The sequence below is a fragment of the Odocoileus virginianus genome, chromosome 18, assembly GCF_023699985.2.
Source record: "Odocoileus virginianus isolate 20LAN1187 ecotype Illinois chromosome 18, Ovbor_1.2, whole genome shotgun sequence".
In the NCBI taxonomy this organism is placed as follows: Eukaryota; Metazoa; Chordata; class Mammalia; order Artiodactyla; family Cervidae; genus Odocoileus; species Odocoileus virginianus.
The window spans coordinates 43,365,303-43,383,393 of record NC_069691.1 but is presented as its reverse complement, the minus strand read 5'-3'; the positions used below and the strand labels follow the sequence as shown (position 1 = coordinate 43,383,393).

The 18,091-nt window shown below is 37.1% G+C and overlaps 1 long non-coding RNA gene across 1 annotated transcript in view; it reads left to right on the top strand.

Annotated features, from left to right (window-relative positions):
• The window catches only part of LOC139039439 (uncharacterized), a 102,847-nt gene that overhangs the window by 5,167 nt on the left and 79,589 nt on the right, over positions 1-18,091 (top strand). The window contains exon 2 of the long non-coding RNA XR_011492701.1: positions 2,908-4,304. This is a non-coding gene — a long non-coding RNA (uncharacterized lncRNA). The remainder of the gene's footprint in view (positions 1-2,907; positions 4,305-18,091) is intronic.

The window sequence follows — 18,091 nt, the reverse complement described above, 5'->3', positions numbered from 1 at the left end:
ACTTTATTGAAGCCGTGGCTGGACATTTAAGAGTTTTAGGCAGAGTTAATACCTGATTACATTTAATTATATTCGTATCTCATGATGTAGTAAGCTAAAAGGAGAAGGATATTTATATACCATGGGAGTGAAATAGACTGCGCACTCAACTCTGAGGCAGACTCCCCTGTGATCACCTCTGGTCATTGATGGCCAGTGTTCCACCTTACGTCTCTTTTGTTTTCTCTCTGGGCATACCATCGAGTAACATCCTGCATTCTCTTTCATGCTAAGCATACCTAATAATCTCCTGTGACTGGGGCATAAGTGGTATTTGTATAATTTACATATCCATAGTAACTTGTTGAGGTTTTTTGTAGTATTAAAGAAGAGCACACAGAATTATCTACAAGGCTGTTAAAATATTCCTCCCTTTGCCAATCACATATATTTTTGAACCTGGATTTAAAAAAATCATTTACTTAACAAAAACAATGCATCCATCATGACATATTGAAGGCAGAGCATATATGACAATTCACCTGTTTTTCTCAAGTCAGATATGAAAAAGATTTGCAAAAGATGTAGAATGAACACATGCTTTTCCTTGAAATGTTTTGTTTCAGAAGACATATTTTCAATAACTTATTATTTATATTAGCATATGAGTGGTCTATCTGTTTCAATCTTGAATACAGAAAGCATCAGTAGGTATAGCCTATACAAAAACTCCCTTTGAGGGTCCTCAATAATTTTTAAGAGTGTAAAGCAGTTCTTAGAACAAGAACAAAAGCAAAAATTGAGAACTCTTGTGCTAGAACAACCAGGTGATTGAAATCTTACATTTTATTCAAGCGTTTTATTTATGTTCACCAGTTTCCCTAAGCCAGAAACAAATACTTCCTTTCTCTTAAATCCTGTTAGCACCTTATTTGTACAGTATCATTTATTACAACTTATTATGGCTTCTTTTTGTGGTCGTTTAGTCGCTAAATTGTGTCTGACTCTAGCCTTTCCCTTCTCCAAAGGATCTTCCTGGTCCAGGGATCAAACCCAGGTCTCCTGCATTGGCAGGAGGGTTCTTTACCACTGAGCCACCAGGGAAGCCCCTGGCCTCTTTAACCATGTATTAAATTTCTTATTAGAATGTAAGCTTCATGATGGTAGGATTTATATGTAATTTATCTTTCTGCCCCCACTGTATCTATCACAGTTGTAGCACTAAATAAATACTAGTTTGGTGAACACAACACATAAAATGAGCACACAAAAACTTCCATCGCCAAGACCACTCGTATTTGGTATTTGAATCATGCTTCTTGACTACATTTTATTACCAGACCCAAATTCAGATTGCAGGTATATCTTACTCTTTCTTCTGTCCTATGTTTTTCTTCTGAAAAAAAAAAAAAAAAAAACAGATTCTATATAGTACTAGTATCAGATATTTTTTCTCCAATTAATCAGAAGAAAAAGCATCAGTGCCCAAAAGTCTCTGGGAAATAAGCCAATAAATATCCCAGTATTCTATCATGTTAGTCACTATTGATGGTATAAGAGAGAGCGTTACAAAGAAAAGGGAGAAAGGCAATCTCATCGATTGAAAATTGTGTAATTTTTGCTTCTTGCATTCACATTCTCTGCCATCTGAGCCAACAGGGAAGCCTACATTCACATTCTTAATGATGATTAATTAAGTTCTCATTAATCAGGGATTCTTATTGACCCTTTATTAAGGGATCATAGATATGATTAAATGAAAAACTATGGGCATCAATGAACAGTAAAGAGACAATTTAAAGGTGTTAATCTAAGTGCATTCTTACAAAATAATTTAATTCCGCCTTCCTTTATTTAAAGTAATTATTAAATTCTTTGCATGACCTGCATTTGAGTTTTAGTTAAAAACAAACAAAAACAAAACTAAGCTCCTCATGAAAGAAATTTCAGTAGAAAATCCAGGTGGTATGGTTTTAATTCAGTGAAAACATAAAATTTCTCGTTAATTTCCTCAATTATATGCAAACATTTGAGTAGATTGTAGGATCACAGTAACTAGTAAAAGTTAATCCATCACTACAGTAAATTATTTCTTGGCCTCCAACACTTTGCTGCATTATTTTTTCAGTAGAATAAAAAGTTATTTGCTTGATATAAATCTGATCTATTAATATCTGATTTATGTGCTTGTTCTGGTGTTTCATCATGGAGAGAGAACAGGCAAAGCTGCATAGCATGTTGTCAATAGGTCTTTGTTCTCTCAGAGAAAAAAATACAGCTTTTCCCTTGAAATATTTCTTCACATGCATGTGGTGCTTATGGAATCACCAAGACTTAGGTGTATTAGCTACAGCTGAATAGCTCTTTGAGATAATTTCTTGCTATAAAAAACCATGTATCACAAATTTTAGAAATATGTAAAAATATGAAGAAAATTGAAATATAAATAGCAAGAAAAGCCTCTGACAGAAAAGCTGATCATTGCTGCCTGAGGCCTGAGGTGACTACTGAATTGAAAGCTTCTATTTGCCTTTTCTCTACTTTTTTTTTTTCCCTCTCAGCAAAAGCCATTATGACCTTATAGGCCAGTTAATATCATGCCATTTCATTAATCATTTTCCATTGCCCTGAGGACACATACACAATGTTAACATGGCCCCAACCCTCCCTCATCCAACCTGATTCATGGCTCCAGTTACAGTTCTCATTTAAACTCAACAGTCTCTTCTCTATCTCCTACATGTGGGATGATTCCTATTTGTTCTTCAAGTCTCAGCTTAAATGGAAGTTCTTGAGAGAAGGATTCCCTGATCCCTCAATCTAAATTAGGTCCCCCAAGTTTTGTCATATCTTTAGGTTCTTTTATACTATTTCTCAAACTTTTTAATTATATATTTATTGACGCATTTAATTGTGTTTCCCCTCCAGATCAAAAGCTCCCTGAAGAAAAGGAAGATGTTTACCAGTTCTCCATTGAGGGAGAGGAGTATGCAGGCCAGTGACTGATGTCTGTTAAGTACCGGGCATGTCCCTTTTTAAAAACTTTTTATTTTGTATTGGAATATAACTAATTAACAATGTTGTGATAGCTTCAGGTGAGTAGTGGAGGGACTCAGCCATATATACATATATATGTATCCATTCTCCCTCAAACTCCCCTCCCATCCGGGCCGCCACACAACACCAAGCAGAGTTTCATGTGCTACACAGTAGGTCCTTGTTGGCTATCCATTTTAAATACAGCGGTGTGTACATGTCCACCCCAAACGACCTAACCATCCCATACTCAGCAACCATAAATTCATTCTCTAAATCTATGAGTCTCTTTTTGTTTGTAAGTAATTTCATTTGTATCATTTCTTTTTGGATTTCACATATAAGGGATGTCATACAATATTTCTCCTCTGTCCGACTTACTTCATTCAGTATGACAATCTCTAGATCAATTGATGTTGCTGCAAATGGTATTATTTCATTCTTTGTAATGACTGAGTAATAGTCCATTGTATATACGTACCACATCTTCTTTATTCATTCCTCTGTCAATGGACATTAAGGTTGCTTCCATGTCCTGGCTATTATTGTAAACAGTGCTGGAGTGAACACTGGGGTGCATGTATTCTTTTGGATCATGAACATGTCCTTTTTGATTGACTAAACCTTTGATTAATAGACTTTCAGATGATCATGCCACTGAATGTGTAAAGGGGAGTGTGTAACTCCCCTTTCTCATGAAGACTCTTAATAAGGTAAAGTCTGGCAAACTTCATCAATGAGAAGACAAGATATCACATTCTAGTGACCAAGAAGATGAACTGAAAAAAACTTTTTCTTTAATTTTCCTGGACTTCCCTGAACCTCTGAGGAAGGCAGAAAAAGTCTTTGCCTCAAGCATTATTTTCTTCGGGTGACACCATCTGGAAATACAGGTAGCCATCAGGTACCACTGGACCACATCTTTTGGTACCTGCAAGAGTAACTTCTCCAGCCACAAATAGGCTCTTTCTTTTCAAACCCTTGCAGAGACCATGTTTCCACTATCCCAACATGCCCAAGGTCAGAGATTGCTGATCAGTGGCCAGTGGTACCTTGGGTCTTAGTCTGAGTTGTGAAGAAGGATGAAGTCAGGAAGAGCTCTGTGAACAGGCTATGGAATGAAGCCTTTTGTAGACAACCCCTGTACAGGAGGAAATGTTTTTCTTCAAGATCGTTCCTGATTCTGGTTTCCTAATTCCACTTCTGAGCAGCTTCTCTGCACTGTGTTGGCTGTCTTCGGGAAAACAGAAGGCTCTCCTGAAGATGATGAAACTGCCCCTTGTCTCTCAGTAAGTTCCCTTGATCTTGCCTCTTTGTCTTGATTTGGACTTTATGTTGAATCATCTATTTTCCCATGCTCTTCCTAATTAATTTGCAAGGCTAAATTGGTGCCAAATAAATAATGAGCTTCCAAATTAACTGATACCATAATGGAACAGAGGTTTAATTAATTTACTATCAGGGGCCTTCTACAGTCAATTGTAAGTTTATAGCATAAAGTGATGGTATTTATTAATGTGGAAAGTTGTCTTATTTTAACAGGCAATTTTAATAACCAGACATTAATATGGAGACCTTTTCATTCCTTTTCATTCTCATCTCTGTAAACAACAGGATTCAGGTCAGGCAAAGACATACTAATATTCAATACACTTAATTTCATATAAGGTTATTTGATTTTGCTTATGTAGCATAAAGAATAGTTGCTAACTCTCTCAGCCTTAATAGTTTCAGTATTCAAGATGATTTTTAATGCCTACTCATATATTAGAGGCATGAACATATGCAGAAATCTCTGGTATTTGCCTTTCATTGAATCACAAATTGCAAGCTTTCTACTAAGACTACCTTTAGTATATGTACTATTTCCATCTCTTCTATTTCCCTAAATGGATTCTTACATGTCAGCTATTTCTGTAGAACCCTAGGTGGACCATAAATTGATGGAGAGTATATAAAGGCTAGTAACTTCTGTTTGGTAAATATATGATTTGGGAAAGTCATATCTTCTGAGAACTCTGATTTATTCTTGCATTAAATGTAGATATTGTAGATATTCAATCACCCTCCCTATTAAATCCACTGGGTTGTTTGGACTATCTGTATCAGTAATACAAATTGGTAATAATAACAATGGTTCCAATTATTTTATTATCATTTAGAAGTTCTACCTTCTAAACCTCTGATAGGTTCCTCTTTTGGCCAGATCTAACCAAATCAGATGGTGATGGGATTCTGAAATGTAGGTCTTAGTATACTTCAACTAACCTGAAAGATAGAGTGAAGTTTATAGAAAAATGTCTGGCTAGAAAAGTATATGCCTCTTAAGATCAATGATTTGAGAGAGTAATTAAAGAAGAAGGGGAGATAGAATTTGCTCAGTCTTTTAAGAGTGTGGAGCAGAAATAGGTGGGGCTATAAGTAATATTGAAAATATAGATGATTCATGTGACAGAGATAGAGGAGGGGAGAAAAGATGAGAACACTAAATAAAGTTAATGCTTTATTAAAGTTAATGTAAGTGAAATAAAATTGCTAGTTAATATTTCAGTATATTTTTTTAAAAGTGTGGTTTTTCTATTTGCATTCAAGAAAGAGTGTTATAATTTACACTAAGAGAAGATGTGAAAATCTGTGTAAATGTTATTTGGGATTTCTCTATGAAGCATCAATAAGCAGTTTAAATGAGTATGTAAAATCCATCACAGAGTATGCTCAAGAGAGGAAAGATAGATTCCCATGACCACTAAAATGGGAGCAGTTACTTGATGTTCTAAAGCTGAAAAAAATTTATATTCATAACATTTATTTCTCTCATGAATAAGTTACTTTAAAAAAAAAGCAACTAAAAATTTGAGGGGACAAAGGTGAAGAAAGGAGTGAAAGAACTATAAATGTTCTTCTACTTCAAAAATTTTCTGACATCTGAGCCAGAAGACTTTCTGTGTCTATCAGTGACGACTTCTTCATGTGTCAGAGAATGAGTTCAGCATGCTAAAACTGAAATTTATGAAGAGTTAATATGCATTAGTCAGGAGAAACTTTGTGCCTCTGCATAGATAAACTCCACAAGAAAGTTCTTAAAGGGACAGATTAGCTGCTGGCACAGGATATATGTCTTAATAATATTACCCGTACTCTTTTGAGACTCGTATCTCTTTCTCTCTAGACAGACAGAGATAGAGTCTATGGCAGAGCATCCTGTATGTGTTTATATATTTCAAACCTCTTACTGATTTATCTGTCATTCAAAATAAAATCTGTTGTACTCAGCATTACTATTTTCATTTTAGACATGAGGCAACAGATTCAGAGAGGTTTAAGAACAAGAACAGAGTCATTCAGCTAATAAGTTGCAGAGCTGAAATTCAAAGAGGGGCAACGTTTTCATATTCCTTGTGCTTTAGCTATAGTGTAAACCTGGACTTATGAAAATATGTGCCTTTTGGCAAATGTGTCTCGTCATCATGGCATGTTTGTGGGTCTTAGGACACAGATATCACTGTAGTTCCATAAATCCAAGTGTTTAAAAGTTTTAAATCAAGCCAATAAGCTGTTAAAATATATTTTTATCCTTGTATCCTGAGAAAGTTACCTTTATCAAGCCAGTTTTTTTAAAAATTTAATTGGAGGATAATTATTTTACAATGTTGTGTGAGTTTCTGTTGTACAACAACATGAATCAGCCTCAAGTATACACATATCCCCTCCCTCTTGAGTTTTCCTCCAACCCCACCCCCCATCCCACCCTCTAGGTCAACACAGAGCACCAGCCTGAGGTTCTTGTATAACAGCAGCTTCCTACCACCTATATATTTCACACATGCTAATGTGTGCATTTCAGAGCTACTCTCTGAATTCATCCCACCCTCTCCTTCCCCCATTGTGTCCACAAGGCTGTGCGCTACTTTTGCATCTCTATTCCCATTGACAGATGGATGGATGAAGAAGTTGGGGTACATATATATAATGGAATATTACACAGTCATGAAAAGGAATGAGTGTGAGTCAGTTGAACTGGGGTGGACAAACCTAGGGCCTGTTATACAGAGTGAAATAAGTCAGAAAGAAAAAAAAAATCATATACTAATGCCTATTTGTGGAATCTGGAAAAATGGTACTGATGAACAAGGCTAGCTTTGAATTGAGAACTCTTGGTCTCCTTGTATTTCCAAGATGTGATTCATATCCCATCTCCCTTCTCTTCACACCCTAGGCTATGTCTTGTGTCCTGAAGGGCCTTCCGCATAACTGTGTAGATACTCCAGGCCCAGTAGCCACACCCTATCCAACACCTCCCCACCAACAGCTGGCTTCCCTTTGGCCTGGCGACACACACATGAGCACTGCAGTCCCCCTCAAAAAAGCTGACCCACACAGGCTCTGCAAGTGTGTTCAGGACAGTCTGGGTATAAATTTCAGTTTCCCATGTATCCAAAGTCTGGTCTAGAAGTAGGGGGTGTGGGGGTGTGCACTCTGAATTAGCTACATGCATTTGCTCCTGTGGATTTCATAGTCCACAAAGAGGGGCATAATCAGAGGAGGGGCAAGGAGGGGTAGAGGCCCCTGATGTTGGGTCTAAGGATGGTTCTGCTCACACTTGTAGTTTGTAGTAGCAGGTACAGAAATGGTTCCCATAACTTGAAATAACCAATTGTTCATTACCTGTTCATAGGTCAGCACTCTTTTCATTCATCTCAGAAAGCAGTGGTTGAGGATCTTTCTAACCTTCTCTCTAATCTTCACCTACTACTCCTCTCTACTCAGGAATTGAGGTAAAGAAAGAGAAAGCAAGTGCAAAACATATCAGTTCAACCCATTTGACATACTCTCAAATTTTCAAAACAATTCTGGTCTATGTTAGCTACAAGGCCAGTCTGAAATCCTCTCAGCAAATGCTTGAAAAATGGACCAGGAAAGAGCAAAAATCCGCTTCTCTATAAGCTAGCCCACCAATGTTCTCGCTGGAATCTGAGCCAATAACTCATGATGCTACTTACCAAATTGTTCTCTGTCCTTGCCTCTATATCCATCATGAGAAATGTGCAAGGCCCCAGGAAGCTTCAGAATTAAAGAATTAAGATTCTAGGACTGAGCACTCTGAAAACTCATCCCCTTATGCTTTTTATCAATGTATAGCAACATAAATTATTTGAGAGGAAAAGTTACTTCCTGATGTTTTTCACGTTGAAACATATACAGTGCAGACTCTGCCAGGAAGAATGTGTAGATTCCTGTAGTCTGTACTCACTGGTGGTCTGAAGAGACTGTTGAGTATGAAGCACATAATATGGGAAGTTAATCAAAGACTTATCTCTAGTTTCTGTGGAAATTAGCATATTTGCCTAAAGAGTGATACTGTTACAGGAAAGGGGACCCCTTCCAGGGCCCAAAAGTGCACTCTTGGCTAACACTCAGAAATGAGTTGTCCAGGGAGACACACATGCTGACAAAGAGATTTTATTGGAAAGGGCACCCAGGCGGAAGCAGGAGGGTAAGGGAACCCAGGAGAACTGCTCTGCCACGTGGCTCACGGTCTTGGGTTTTACGGAATGGGATTAGTTTCCGGGTGGTCTTTGGCTGATCATTCTGACTGAGTCCTTCCTGGCAGTGTAGGCATTCCTCAGCCGAGATGGATGTCAGCCAGGATTCTGGGAGGTGGTTGGACACGTGGTGTCTCCTTTTGACCTTTCCCAAACTCTTCTGGTGAGTGGTGGCTTTTTAGTTCTGTGTTCCTTACCATGACCTCCTGTCATAAAATAACTCATACAAATGGTTACTACGGTACCTGGCCAGGGTGGCGGTCTCAGTCAGTATGCTCTCCCTAAGAATACAGGATAAAATTTCAGGATAAATTTCATCTAACTCAATCCCTTTGCTTTTAGAAATGTAATATAGATGTTGAAGTTAAAGAGAAAGTAAAGCTGAAGTTAGAAAAAAAGCTATCATAAAATTGTTAGTAGTAAGTATTTTAATAAACAAGTTTATTTTAAGGGAAGCTATATATTTAAGTTTCAGAGACTGGTTGGTGAAAATACTGATGTAAGAACTCTTCCTCTTTTTCCTAAACATAGTGGAAAGTTAAGTGAATTGTTTTATGAACAGGCTATTACTGAGAAACATGAAATGAGAACAGAATGAAGATGGAATGAAACTGTTTAAGCACACATTTTTTACTTACAACGTAAGTGAAAGCAAGTCCCTGCTTAATGAATTTACCAACTTTTCTAACATGTGGATTAACCACTGTTGGCATTTAGCTGTTGTATGAAGTTGTCATGTTGGTTGCTGAATGAGGCCTTTGTGGTACTGTATGTTGGTGGTTCCTATTACTTGGCTGATTGTGAATCATATACAGTAACGCTTTCAAACTTTAATGTTCCTGTTACCTGTGGATCTTGATAAAAATAAGTATTCTGACTCAACAGGTCTGGGGTGAGGCCTGATATTGTGCATTTGTAACACATTCTCAGATAATGCTCACGTTGCTGGTCTATGCACCATTCTTTGGATAGCAAAAGCCTAGAGACCTGCATAAAGATACATATTCTGGGGTCTCACTTCTAGAGAGTCATACTTAGTACAATAGACCTTGTGAAGTTTCTTATTTTATAGATGTGCAAACTGAGGCTCAAAGAAATATAGTGACATGTAACAAAATAGAGGTCAAACCAACAGTAGATCAAAGGACGCCTCATCCTCAGCCCATTGCTGTTTTACTTACACAACAACATCTCCTGTATTATGGAAACTTACAACATTTGCATTTAGGATGTGCCGCCTGTGCAGCTGCGTAAGGCTCCATGCTCTGAAGGCTACCCTGATTGGGGGCTAATGTTCTATGGTTGACATCTTGAAACTTGTAATTATTTTATCTTTGAATTTATGATTTAGAATTGACGTCCAATGGGACATGGAGCACATGTAGAGGGAGGGCTTGGAGCCTTGGCTCCACATGAGGTCTTGCCTCCTGCAGCCTCCTTACCCCCCTAGGATAGACGATTGCCCCCCTGCTGCCAACCCCTGATGCCCCAGGCTTTGCTTGGCCTCCCTTACCCCAGCTCTGCCCTCGACCTCTGCCATCTTCCACCTGGAGTGGTGATCAGGTTGAACTGGGGAGAGAAGGCTCATGTCCCTCCAGCATCCTCCTCCCCTGTGGAGACTGGGATATGCATGTGGGGAAGGTTAGGGTTGAGAGCGTCCTGTGATATCTCAGGGTGCATCAGTATAGCAGTGTGATGGGTTGGCAGGAACTTCTCATCTATCCCATTCAAGTACCAAGCATGTCTCTGAGCAGAGGTTTAGATCCCTTGGGTTTACCCACATGTCATGGGTTGGAAAGATATTCTAATTATATAATCTAATGTATATATTAGATATTATACAATATATTGATATTAATAATATTATCAGTTCTATATTCTTATTGATTATATATTACTATTAATATCTAATTTTAATATTATATATTATTATTCTTATTATATAGATAATACCATAAGTGTCAGTTGCTCAGTCATGTCCTACTCTTTGCAACCCCATGGACTGTAGCCTGCCAGGCTTCTTTGTCGACGGAATTCTCCGGGCAAGAATACTGGAGTGGGTTGCCATTTCCTTCTCCAGGGGATCTTCCCAACCCAGGGATTGAACCTGGGTCTCTTGCATTGTAGGCAGACTCTTTACCATCTGAGCTACCAGGGAAGCCCAGATACTAGATTATACATAATTAGAATATCTTTTTAATATCAGGGAATGCTCTATTTACACATGCAAAAAATCTAGAATTTAAAGTTGTCTCCAATGATTCCAAAGTTGTTAAGCCTTCCTTTCAAGCTCCATACTAAATAACGTGGTTCCCTGCTTAGGAAAAGTTTTGTTCATCTTGATATACTTCATGCGCACAGTCTCGTAAACAAGCACAATAAACTGGTCTATTTGCTTCAGCTTTGTCTGTTTGAAACATCTGCCTCTTCCAGAGTTTTGGTCATTTTTCTGTTTTACCTTGGGGAGTTTTGATAGATTGTAGCTTTTGAGGAATTGGCCCATTTCATCAAAGTTGTCAACATCATGTGCATAGAGTTGTTCGTACTAATACCTTACTGTCCTTTGAATGTTTCTGTGGTATGTAGTGATATCTCCAATTTGGCTTCTCAAACTGGTCATTTGTACATCATTTTTTAACCTGTCAATTTTACTGGAGATTAGTCAATATAATTGGTCTTTTTAAAATTTTTTAAATGAGCTCTTACATTCATAGATTTTTTTTTTCAATTTTTTTCTGTGCTTAGTGTCATTGATCTGCTCTTACTATTTCCTCCTTTCTGCTTGCTTTGGGATTATTTTGCTCTTCTTTTCCTCTGATTTCTGTGGGTAGACAGTTGGGTGATTGATTTGAGACCTTTCTTATTTACTAATATAAGCATTTAATGCTATATATTTTACTCTAAGCACTATTTAGCTGTATTCCACAAATTTTGATATGCTGTACTTTCAATTTTGATCAATTTCAAATACTTTAATTTGTTCTAGAGCAGGCGTACCATTGATGAATTCTCTGTTTTTATTTATCTGAGAACATCTTTATTTCACCTTCATTCCTAAAGGGTATTTTCACTGGATATAGAATTCTAGATTGATATCTAATTTTGGTAGACTCTTTAAACGTGTTGTCCAACTGCTTAATGGCCTCCTTGATTTCTGATGATTGTCATTCCAATTATATATTCCCTACATATAATATGCTTTTTTCCTCTGACTGCTTTCATGCAAGTGGAAAGGGTGGTAGAATTTGGTTTTCATCAGTTTGATTATGGCATGTCTGGGCATGAACTTCTTTGAGTTATTCATGTTTGGGTTTTACTAAGCTTTATGAACCTGTAAGTGTATATATTGTCAAAGTTTATATATCATGTTTGGGTTTTACTAAGCTTTATGAACCTGTAAGTTTATAGATTTTCAAACTTTCAATGTATTACTTCTGTAGTGTTTTTTTTTTTTTTTCCTAAACTACCCTCCTGGTTTTCCCCTTCTGAGATTTTGGGGACATGAAAGTTAAACCTTTTAGCATTTTATACAGTTCCATGAGAGAGTGTATGATCATTTTATTTCAATTTTTTTTTCCTTTGTTGTACAAATTGAATCATTTCTGTTTACCTAGGTTTAAGTTCACTGACTCTTTAGCCATCTCTATTCTGCTGTTGGGTACATCAGCTGTACTTTAAATTTTGTTTTTTGTGTTTTCCTGTTCAAAATTTCCATTTTATTCAATTTATACCTCATATTGCCATGCTGAGATGATCCATCCTTTCATTTGTATGAAGAGTGTTGGTCCTTAGGTCTCAGAGCATGGTTATCATGGCTGCTTTGAAAGTCTTTGTATCACAATTTCAACATTTTGGTAACCTTTGGATTGGTATCTGTTGCTTGTCTCTTACTTTGTGTTATTGAGATTTTCTTCATTCTTCATATAGCAAGTAATTTTATATTATATCCTGGAGATTCTGGATATTATATTAATAGATTCTTACATCTCATTTAAATCCTAGAAAAATTGTGAATATTTTCCTTTATTTTAGCAGACAATTAAATTAAATTCAGACCACAAGTTCTAACCCATGTTTTGTGGTCTGTGGCTCCAGCTCAATTCATTTCTCAGTTTGCTCTATTCTTTAGACCTGCTTTGATTGCCCAGTTTGAAAACTACACAGATTTCTGCTCTGTTGTTTTGGGTTACCAAAGCTTTGGTATTTGTTCATGTCAGATTCATACACATTGAGCCCTCTCCTCAATATCTATGACACTCTCTCATTCCTATAGGGCCCTCTTCTAGGTCTGATGGCCGAAAGCCTAGAGCTTTAGTTTCTCTTTTTGCCATGTACTGCCACAGCTGATGGAAAAGGCAATGGCACCCACTCCAGTACTCTTGCCTGGAAAATCCCACGGATGGAGGAGCCTGGTAGGCTGCAGTCCATGGGGTCGCTAAGAGTCGGACACGACTGAGTGATTTCACTTTCACTTTCACACATTGGAGAAGGAAATGGCAACCCACTCCAGTGTTCTTGCCTGGAGAATCCCAGGGATGGGGGAGCCTGGTGGGCTGCTGTCTGTGGGATCACACAGAGTTGGACACGACTGAAGTGACTTAGCAGCCACAGAGAATATGCCTCCAGAACCAAGCAGTAGGGAGATAAAGAGAAACAAAAAGCATTACGAGTATTTTCAACAAATGAGGTTTGGCAGCTGGATATCCACATGCAAAAGAATAAAATTGGGCCCCTACCTCACATTGTTTTATTAATATTATAGGGTGATTAGTAGTTGAGTTAGCTGGTTCATTGTGGGGACTTCCAAGCATAAATATGTGAAAATCTTTTAAACCTTCCACTCTTCTCTTCAGGCGTGGAGGGAAAGTGGTAGTAAAATATTCTGATCTTCTGTGAGCTGGGTGGATGAGAGGAGTTAAAGGCCCTACCATTTAGTGTGAAGACATCCTGGAATTCTACTATGCATCATGCAGTGGCCCTGCAAGCATTTATATAGTTATAGTCTCTACTTCTCTCTCTTTTTTTTTTAAGATAAGGAAATTTGTTCCTGCCTCTTTGATGTTGGTTGTCCAAAATCTCTCTAGGTCAATTCTCCACAGAGTAAAAATTGGAGCCCCCTGCCTAAGAACAGGGTACAGTTGGTTTTTAGAAGTAAGAGGGAGGATCATGGGTTCTAATTGCTTCCTACATACACACACACACACACACACACACACACGTATATATATATTTAACCAGTTTGATCCTTGCCCACTGAAGAACTTTGTGTCTCCAAGTCCTAGGCACAATGGCCAAGGGTGCATATTCTCACTTATCATTAGCATTTCTCTCTACAGGTGCCTTGGTTGGGTTCCTTCTGCCTTGATAAATTAGTTATTTCTCTCTGTGTCATCCCCTATAAAAGTATTCTATGCTACTATCTTTTTTTTCTCCTATATTTGTCTGTATTAACTTAAAACTTTGTTTTCATTCCTGTAATATCACTTACTGTGTTCTTGAAGAGAAAGGTGATAAACAAGGTTTTTTAATATGGTATGTTTAACTAGAGGCTTAATGTATTGTTTTATTTAAATAAATCAGAGATAACTTAGAACTGATAAAGGCCAAAGAATGCCTTGATCCTCGGTATTAAACTGTATCTGTCCAAATTAGATAATGCAATTAGGAGAATAATGATGAAACCACCTTCCCCTAGTTCTCCAAGGAGGTTCAAGGGATGAATTAGTTAATGAGAGATAAGTCCTTACATCTTATGCATTATTTTGGGTGAGATGGTCTTGTGGGAAAGTGGCTCTGTTCTAATGGAAAATGTGAAATGTGAAAGTGAATCCATGAAAGGAATGAATTATGGTTATAGATAAGATTGCTAAAATTTGCATATCCTTTCTGTTTGAAGGGTATCTTGGTACTCAACCTGACCCACTGGGGTTTCCTTGGATAAGAGCCTTGGCAGGGACCCAGCCTAAGTAATTTATGGCCTGAGAGTGGTAATTTATATCACATCCATCATCTTCTACCTCATTCCAAGAGAATATACTGACTGTGAAAGAATTCTGGCCCAGGACCAGGGAGCAGGGCTGATGTGTAATATTCTTGTATCCACATTATATAAGTGACTTAGGTAAGGTTAAAATAGGGCATCTTTTGGTTGTGTTAGGAGCCATCTGTAAAATACCACCTAAAGTTATACAATCTCTGTGAGGGATCTTGATGGTAACTTCTGGTTGCTGTAAGCATCTCTGTTCTACTATTCTATTAACATGTAAATAGAGTTGCTCTGTGACTTGTTTGTGATGGTTTGAACAAAGCACTTCACTTTTAGTCACCAAAATGGAACTGCTTGAAAGCTGTTCTCCAAGACTGATGACAGTGAAGGTCATGGGCAGCAAGGGAATTAGGAAGTACAGCAATGACTGTCTCTGGTTTGCAGAACATTTACCTCTGAGATAAAACCTTGGTTTTTATTTTCAAGGATATCTTAGAGTAGGCAAAGGTAATGCAATTATTCTCAGAGGAAGTACACAGTGATAGAACAATGGGAACACTTAAAAGGTGCCCTTAACCATTTTCATATAAAGGGAAGGCTGAAAAGTCTCTGTTCATTCATTTATGTTGTCATTATAAAATGTCTTGGAAACCAAGGTTCATGAATGTAAATTGCTGGGGAAGCAATTGACATAATTAATGGAGGAGAAAATGTTCTTTTAAAAATGTCCCTATAATCAGAGTTTGGATATAGTGTTCATTGAAATATATGAATGCTGGTGTATATATTTGGTTTGGAGATACTTTTTTTTCCCCTCTGATGCATCCATTGGGCATAAATGAGTATTAGATCCTACACCCACTTTGTTAATTTAGAACAGTATTCTGTCTATGACATCAGTAGTGCCTGAGCATGTATAAATTTTGATCATCACATTCATATGCACATCATATCTCATACATTACTTAAATTTTAAAAATAAATTTCCAGGCAAAAGTGACACAATTTAAAATGTGATGGCAAACTTATAAAATTGTCAATTTATTTTCTTTTACAAGTATCTATGACAAAAGCAAACACAGGAAAATATCTCAATGTCTACTTCACTTGATATCTTTTTATAGCAGTGATTATAAAAATAATAAATCAATAATGTAGTTTATCACAAATAATTTTGACAAATACTATGCTCAAAATGTAATATTTACAGCTGAGATTCAAAGTATAGTTGAAATTAAATTGGCTTTACCTATTAATTTTATATTTAAAGTGTTATTGGAAAATAGAGTTAATAATAGTACCTACCTGATAGGGTTGTTATAATATTTCCTTGATTAGTTCATGCAAAATGCTTAAGACTGCCTGAAGCATAGTAAACACTGAATAAATTGCATTTATTATACTGTTAACAATATAACATGCAGTTAGGCTGACAGTTACAGTTAGAATTGAATGTGGTTTTATATTCTACTCTTAAATCCTTTTGGCACTTATTTGACATTCCTATACTTAGATCAAGCTTTTAATCTTCATTTAAAAGTCTGGGATTAGATCTTTCATCCTAGTAAATATTTCCTCCACATTTACAAATGTGGTGAATGCTGTATCAATCCCAAATATTCTCTATAACTACAATTTGGTAACTGTGCCCCATAAATAAAAATAAAACTTACAGAAAGTCACCAATTAAATATACTACAACTATATCACATGAGTAAACAAAAATTTTTTTTTCAAGGAAATGTGTATGGTGAACTGTGTTTTAGAACACAGTTTTGCCTTAGCATTTTCTTTTTACATTCTCCACTAGGTAAATGTTAAATCAAAGGTAAGTTTTGTTAACGTGAGATTCTTACACAGAAAGTTTACAATTAATGTTAATTGGGACAAAAACTAATGAAAGATTTATTAGATGCTCTATTCCCACAAAACTCACATACAAAAGTGCTGATAGAATGATTCATACTTGTCAGACTTAGTTAAGTCCCTAAGACCAAAGTCAAATTGAATTTGGGATACAGTAAAATGAGGGCATCATTATCTCCACTCCCTCAGATTTTCTTAAACATTAGTCCATTTATCATTGACCATCCTGTTTCAGTGGGAAACATAAAAGGCTCTGTTGAGGATTTTATCTGGGAGTATTATGTTGAACCTAAAACATAATATTCTTTCAACTGCTTTAAGTTACCTGTATCTGATGCTTCCTTTATAAAACGTTAGAGAGTCTGTTTCTGTACCAGTGACTACAAACCATGTGACCTAAGTAATAAGTTTTGGTTTGAGAGAGAATATTACTGGCATAATAACAGGGCTCAACATGTATTTGCAAATTTTTAAACTCTTTTCTCAAGAGGTATAGTGGTCTCTTTGAAACACGGGGTCCATTGAGTATGAAGCAGGACAAAGATAAAACTGAAGGACATGAGATCTATTCTTTTTTTTTTTTTTTTTTCTATTTCATTACTCATTGATAATTTTATTTGGTGTTGCTTTGGAATTTGTCTCATAAAATGCTATATGCTCTTACATTCTATAGAAAGAAGGTTCTGGCAGACTCAGTGTGTTGTCAGTTCCCTTCCCAAGTAAGAATTGAGATTATCCTAGTGGAAGATCTGCTGTAAATCATGAGTGGAGGGAGAGCCTTATTTATATATAGATCAGGCATGTGTGGAAAAGACTATGCATACATATGATAAGCTTCCAAAGGACTCATGCCAGATACACAGGATGTGAACTTAAGTCAAGGAGCCTAATTCTGGGTCCTGCCAATACAATTGACATCATTTATGTGTGCTAAGCCCCTTCCATTTTGTCCAACTCTTTTGTGGTCCTTTGGAGCCCACCAGGTTCACTGTCCATGTGATTCTCCAGGCAAGAATACTGGAGTGGGTTGTCATTTCCTTCTCCAGGGGATCTCCCTGACCCAGAGATGGAACCTTAGTCTCCTGCATTGCAGGTGGATTCTTTACTAATGAATCACTGGGAAATCCCATTATTTATACCACTACCCAGGAAGCGGTTAAGGTCTTAATATATAACCACATTCAAACTCACCCCATCCCTGAGCTAATCCAGGACACACCTGTACTTGAAGTTCTCTAATCTCCCCACTGACTAAAGAAAGGGGTTGACAGGTACTTTGCTCTCAGCAGCATGACTGACAAGCCTGAAGAGTGGGGAGTATTTATTTGTCTTACCAGAAAAGTCCAAGTTTGGTTTCATGGCCTTAAATCCAGGTTAAATCCATCAAAAGTTTTTGACTCCTCCACCTCTTTCAGAATAAGAAATTTCACTGAATTAGCTTCCTTAAGATGACTTCACATTATCCTCTTGAACACTGAACTTTGGAGAACTTGATATGATCTCTCAAATGGACCATGCTCCTTATACCAGCCTCATTGGTAGGAGGTTGGTGGCTAGTCCATTCCTCTGGGGCTTGCAGTCGTTCACTCTGTCTCCTTCAGAACTTCGATAATCAATTTATAGCTAATTAACTACAAATTTTAAAGTATGTATCTGATTACTTCAGCTAAATGGGAAAAGA